At 46.7% G+C, this 6,000-nt stretch overlaps 1 protein-coding gene across 6 annotated transcripts in view; it reads right to left on the minus strand.

Moving 5' to 3' along the window:
• SYTL4 (synaptotagmin like 4) overlaps window positions 1-4,764 on the minus strand; it is a 66,168-nt gene extending 61,404 nt beyond the window's left edge. For 5 of the 6 annotated variants that reach the window (XM_045996239.1, XM_045996243.1, XM_045996244.1 and 2 more), the window contains exon 1: window positions 4,651-4,749. The gene's annotated coding sequence lies outside the window, so the exon portion shown is untranslated. Of the gene's footprint in view, window positions 1-4,650 lie in introns of all 6 variants that reach the window. The other variant, XM_045996245.1, reaches the window with a different exon arrangement.
• Window positions 4,765-6,000: the final 1,236 nt, after the last annotated feature.

The raw sequence follows: 6,000 nt of genomic DNA on the forward strand, positions 1-6,000 counted from the left end.
GTATCTACATCCATTGTGGGCCTTCTGCAAAGATATTTATTGCAGCCTTGTGTTGCGTGGACTAGGGTAACAGGCAGAGAAGATGGAGATGTGCAACAAAATATATGACACAGTTGGAAGATCAGGTCAATAGGACTTGCTGATGAATTAGATGTGGGGAGGTGAGAGAAGGGAAGGAATCAAGGGTGACCCTAGGTTCTCAGCCTGAGCAACTGAATGGATGATGGTGCCATTTTCCTGAGATAGAGAAGGCTAAGGGAAAGGGCTGGGGATCTGAGAAGAACTGGGAGTCCTGTTTTGGCCATGTCACATTTGATTATCTATTGGACATACATCCAAGTAGAGCTGTCAAATAGGCCATTGGATGTATGAGGCTGCAGCTTAGAAGAAAGGCTTGGGTCAGACACGTAAATGTGGGAGTGATAAGTGTATAGATAGATGGTATTTATTTATTTATTTATCTGTTTAAATTTAAAGCCATGGGACTGGAAGACTGCTTCTAGGATTCTTGATGGAAAAAAGTACATGAACTGACCCCTAGGTCACTCCAATGTTCAGAGGCTGGGGAGATAAATTTAGTAGAAGAGGAGGCTGAGCAGAAGTTTTAATACAAACTTGAGATTTAAAGAAGTTAACATACATCAAATGACAGAAAATCCCACATATACCACCATTTTAAGGGCCCAACTCCTTCCAAGCTTGTTTTTTAAGGAATTCTAGGGTTTTTTCCTTTCTTTTTTGTTTTTTAAAGATTTTATTTATTTGACACACAGAGATCACAAGTAGGCAGAGGCAGGCAGAGAGGAGGGGGGGAAGCAGGTTCCCCACTGAGCAGAGAGCCCCATGGGGGGCTTGATCCCAGAACCCTGGGATCATGACCTGAGCCAAAGGCAGAGGCTTTAATCCAAGGAAGCACCCAAGCACTTTCCTTTTTCCTTTCTTTTTTCCCCCTTTCTTTTTAAGATTTTATTTATTTAGTTGAGAGACAACACAAGTGGGGTGAGGGGCAGAGGGAGAAGCAGACTCCCCACTGGGCAGGGAGACCAATGCAGCTGGAGCCTGGGACTCCGGGATCATGACCTGAGCAAAAGGCAGATAGTGAACCAACTAAGCCATCCAGGTGCCACCCCCCCTTTTCTGACTATTTCAAACCACATTTAAACACAATTATACCTTTTTTCTTTTTTGTTCCATAGTGGTTTCCTCACACTGCATAATTCTCCTAGTATAAAACTAAACTAGTCAAGTACTAGACACACAGCACTCAACAGTGGCTTTTCCACAAAGCTTATAATCCAGTAACCACCTCATGCCTAAAAATCTAAGGGAAACGTGAGGCCAAAAGCCAAATTTGTGCCACCTTAAATTCTTTCTGGCTGTTCATTTCCCTAGTACACAGTAACTTTCTCTAGCTTATTGAGCCCGCCAAATGCCTGATAAGCCTAAAGACATCTGACAATCCACATCGCTCCTCTCAGTGCAAATCCCCCTTCCCACCAACAAGAAGCCTGACCTCTTTCCATTTTCACTTTAGAAGTTTCCATTCAGAGACTAGTGCCTTAAAGAGAGAGAGAGAGGAAATACTTCCAACGAGGTAAAAGTTGTCATCAGGAACCCAGTCTCAAAGCAAAACTCAGCAGAAGGAAAGCTGTGTGGGAACTGAGCCTGGGGTAGGGTGACAGACTAGGGATACTTCCTTTTAGGCCAGGAGAGCACAAAAGCATTCCAGTTCCTAGAACAATGAGTAATGTCACTCATTGATTCATTTCACAAATATTAGTTAAGCACCTATGATGTGCCAGGCTCTCTTACCAGTAAATAAAACATAAATCCCTGCCCACATGGAACATATATTATGGAAGGATATGGAAGGGACAGGCAAGAAGAAAGTAAAATAAAAAAAAACCACACACACACACACACACACACACACAATATGTTACATTAGAGTAATAAGGTAGGGAAGTGGCATACAGAATGTTCAGGGATGGGGTTGCAAGTTTAAATAGTGTGGTTAGGGAAAGGCGTCGCTGAAGTGACATTTAAGTACAAACTCCTACCTGTCAGATCTCAAGTGCCTCAGGAAGCTGTTTGGTGGACTTCAATTCTACCGCCACCAAGTAAAGGCCTGGTATCTCCAGCCTAGCATGAGTATTTATTAATCCCTTGTACTTAAGAGAAAGGGAGCTCCAAGATCCTGACCTTGCCCCTAAAAGAGGTTACAACCTTCCAGGTGGAAAAACAACTAAGAGAGATGTTCAGGGTGTTCCTGAGGTGTAAACAAAGTGCTTTAGGACAGGATAACTGGTAATTTAGCTCCAGAGAAGGAATTGTGTGTTCAGTAAGGTTGTACTAAAGGAGAGGACCTGAGAGCTAATTCTTGAGAGGTGAATAGGAATGAACAGCAGGAGAGTGAGTTTGGGAGGCAAGCTAGCTTTTCAGGAAAAAGAAACATTTGGATCAAAGGCCTACAGATGGGATCGGTAAGAACATTTTCTCTCTGGTGCTGTGGCTGCAGAAGGTACTCTGTCCACCCCAGGATAAAACAAGCACAAACTCACCCTCAGGCTCTCTGGGCGGGCTGTTGGGAAATCCGTATCACTTAACACTCCCTCATCTCTTCCCTAGCCCGCAGGAAAGGAAGAAGTTGAATCAGACACACATCCCTAGAATCCAGGGTTACCCTCTAACTTCAGGACAGTTACTACCGAGCTGAGAGCCCCACAGGCTTCATTCAGCCAGGTACACTCAGGGTTGCGTGCTTATAGTAATAATGTGCCAACTGGCCCCCTGCTAGAAGTGAAGTGGTGAAGAGGGTAAGACATCAGTGAAGTCAGTGGTCCCAAGTCTCGGCAGCACATCTGAAATCAAGTCAAGGACCAAAACTCACATTTCAGCTTGGAAGGGAAATTTTTAACCACTTAGTCCTCCCCTGTGAACTATTTATTTAGTGTTCCTAAAATCTAAGACAGCAGAAGTGGTAAGACAAAGGATGGGAACACAAGCTCTGCCCAGTTAGGCCCCTCATCAGTTGGGTGATTTGGGGCAAGGCGCTTAACCTCTGAGTTTCCTTTCCATCACAATATGGTTATAACTGTAGTGTGTACCACAGAGTTATCATGAGGATTATATGAGTTGACTATGTGAAGAATTTAGCATTGTGCATGGCTCAACAGATCCTAACCACCATTATTAGTAGCCTTAAGAGGGAGAGCTCAGAGAGCATCAACCAGAATGCCACATACACTCACTGACCAATTATCCCAGAATAGACCTCCAAGCTCCATTTCACTGCTCTAACCTAAAATTGTGGCACCAGAAATGTTCAGTCCCTGCCAGGAGAATTCTCACAAGCCAAGTTGGTGATCTTTTTCTACTTGGATTTCCAGCAGGTGCTTAAAAACAAACAAACAAACAAACAAAAAACTACAACTACAAAAAAAAAAAAAACTTCATTGGTGGGGCCGCAACTCTGTTGCATTAAACATCTTTCTCTCCACAGCCCAGCGAAGTAAACACATTAGGTTATTAACACTTTAATATCCATGGGTTTATGAGGAGTAGGGGTGGGGAGCTTAAAGAACAGAAAAGAAGCCAGTTAAAAATAGGAGGTCCAGGATGCAGTGCAGACTTAAATGCACAAGGCCTAGGGTCAACCCTGCCAAAAACAATATTCCGGAATGCTAGCTCCTCCTGTCCTGAAGAAGCAGGGTACATACTGGGGGAAGAAAATCTCAGTTAATGAAAAACAGATCACCTGTTCGTTCACCAGAACTATAAGCAAATGTTTTCACCGCCAAAAAAAAAAAAAAAAAATCACATTCAACTTTGGGGGTCTGGAGGAACATGTTTTCTGGCCCCTTACAAACCATCACTGGGGATTAGAGCATTCTGTGCCTCGTCTGAGGGCTCTGGAGACCCTCTTCCACGAGCAAACCTCTGATGCCTGCTTGAAGGGTGTTAAGAGAAAGCAGTTCAACTCCAGAGCACACCCGTGGGTCCCCAGCACAGGCGCAGTGGGAGTCCACTGAGGCAGGATCCACAGCCAACCGGCCTCCAGCCTTTACCTCAGGTGGACCTACCGAGGCCAGAGAAGCTGACCCCGCGAGGTACGAGGTCCGGAAGCAGTGCCAGGCTGAGACCAGCGCGACGGCCAAGCGCTGAGAGAGGAACCACCGCAAAGGTGACTCGACGTCTCTGAGGGTGCAGTTCCCGCTAGGAGCTCGACCCCACCCGCCCCCAGGGCCAACTCCGGAGGGGTTCCAGCTGGGTCTGGCGGGAAAAGCCCAGCCACTCTGCGTGAGGCGAGACCCAGAGGAGGCACAGCCCAGAAGGGTACAGCCCCCGTTAGCGACCGGTCGGCCAGGGAAGGGGCCAGAAGAGGCCCGAAGGAACGCAAACTGGCCGGGAGGGACCGCCCCAAGCAGACTGGAGTCAAAGCGTCGGGGGTGCGGTCCGGAGAGCAGACAAGGGAGAGGGGACCGGCGGTCAGCTACAGAGAAGGAAAGACTGGGAGAGCGGATAGAGGGGTAGAGAAGGGAGCGGGTCCCTGAGATAGGGGCGGGGGGCGCTTAGGCAGAGAAAAGGGGCTAGGGGCCCGAGGGAGACCGGGACCGAGGGCGAAGGGGCGGCCGCTGGCCGCGGACATACCTGTCACCTGCAACAGGTGCCGCGAGAGGGTGAGACTTCCCAGTGCCGGATTCAAGGGAGGGTCTCCGGCTCCGGGAAGGCAGCAATCCTGCTCGGGCGGCCGGCCCTACTCACCCTCCCGGGAGGCGGAAAAAGCTGCAACTTTCCCTGGAGCGGGGAGGAGCTGGACTCTTAAAGGGGCCGCACAGCTCTCTGGGCCCCTTAGTAGGGGGCCGCGCCGCCGAAAGGGTGGTCTGAGAGCCAAAGACTTAAGTCACTGGAGGGATGCCCTCCGGGTTAGGAAAGGGAGCCTAAGGGCTAAGGATAGGGGTCCAAGACTGGACATGGCCCCCTTTTCACTTCCATCTGTGGTCACTCAGATGATAAATCTCCTGCCTCTTCCACTTAGCTGAGCCAAAAGTTGTCAAACTGTCGTGTACTTATAAGATGAAGACTCTAGGGGCGCCTGGGTGGCTCAGTGGGTTAAGGCCTCTGTCTTCAGCTCAGGTCATGATCCCAAGGTCCTGGAATGGAGCCCCACATCTGACTCTGCTCCGCGGAGAGCCTGCTTCCTCCTCTCTCTGCCTGCATCCCTGCCTACCTGTGATCTCTCTCTCTCTCTGTCAAATAAATAAATAAAATCTTTAAAAAAAAATAAGATGAAGACTCTAGACCATATGATTTGGGAAGATAAAATATGATACCATTCTGATCATTTAACTTTTAGGCAAATAAAAGTGTCTAAAATAGAAACGTTTGGGGGCAAAGGACATAGATTTAATTCACACACACACACACACACACGTTTAAAAACATTCAACTCACTAGTAATGAAGTAAGAGCAAATTAGAGCAATAATGAGATTCTTTGGTAAAGTTTTTGTTTGTTTTTATCACATTTGACGACACAGTAGTTACCAAAACCAGAGCTCTTTCATAATTGCCCTAGGAGTGTGTGCTGCTTAAAAACCCTTTTAGAAGGCACGTGAGCAATATATATCATTAGGTTTTAAAGTGTTTACATCTACCCAGTAATTGTAGATTCCTGTCCCCCTCTCTCCCTCCTCTCTCTCTCTCCTTCCCTTCTTCACATCAGCTATTAACCATGCTCAATTAAAGGTACCCAAGTCTACCATCTTAAAAAAAAAAATCCTCCCTACAAACTAGGTACTTCTCCAGCTCCTCTTTATGAGCAAATTTATTGAAAATGTACTTTGCAGGTACATTTGCAATCTCTGTTCTCTTCTCTCACTTAGCAATTTGGCTTTCTTCCCCAACACTCCACAGAAACTGTGCTCAATGAAATACCCAACCAATGAATGACCTCCATGTCAATAAATCTATGTAAATAAATAAAATAAATAAAGGGAAC

This window comes from Meles meles, chromosome X, assembly GCF_922984935.1.
Source record: "Meles meles chromosome X, mMelMel3.1 paternal haplotype, whole genome shotgun sequence".
Classification (NCBI taxonomy): Eukaryota; Metazoa; Chordata; class Mammalia; order Carnivora; family Mustelidae; genus Meles; species Meles meles.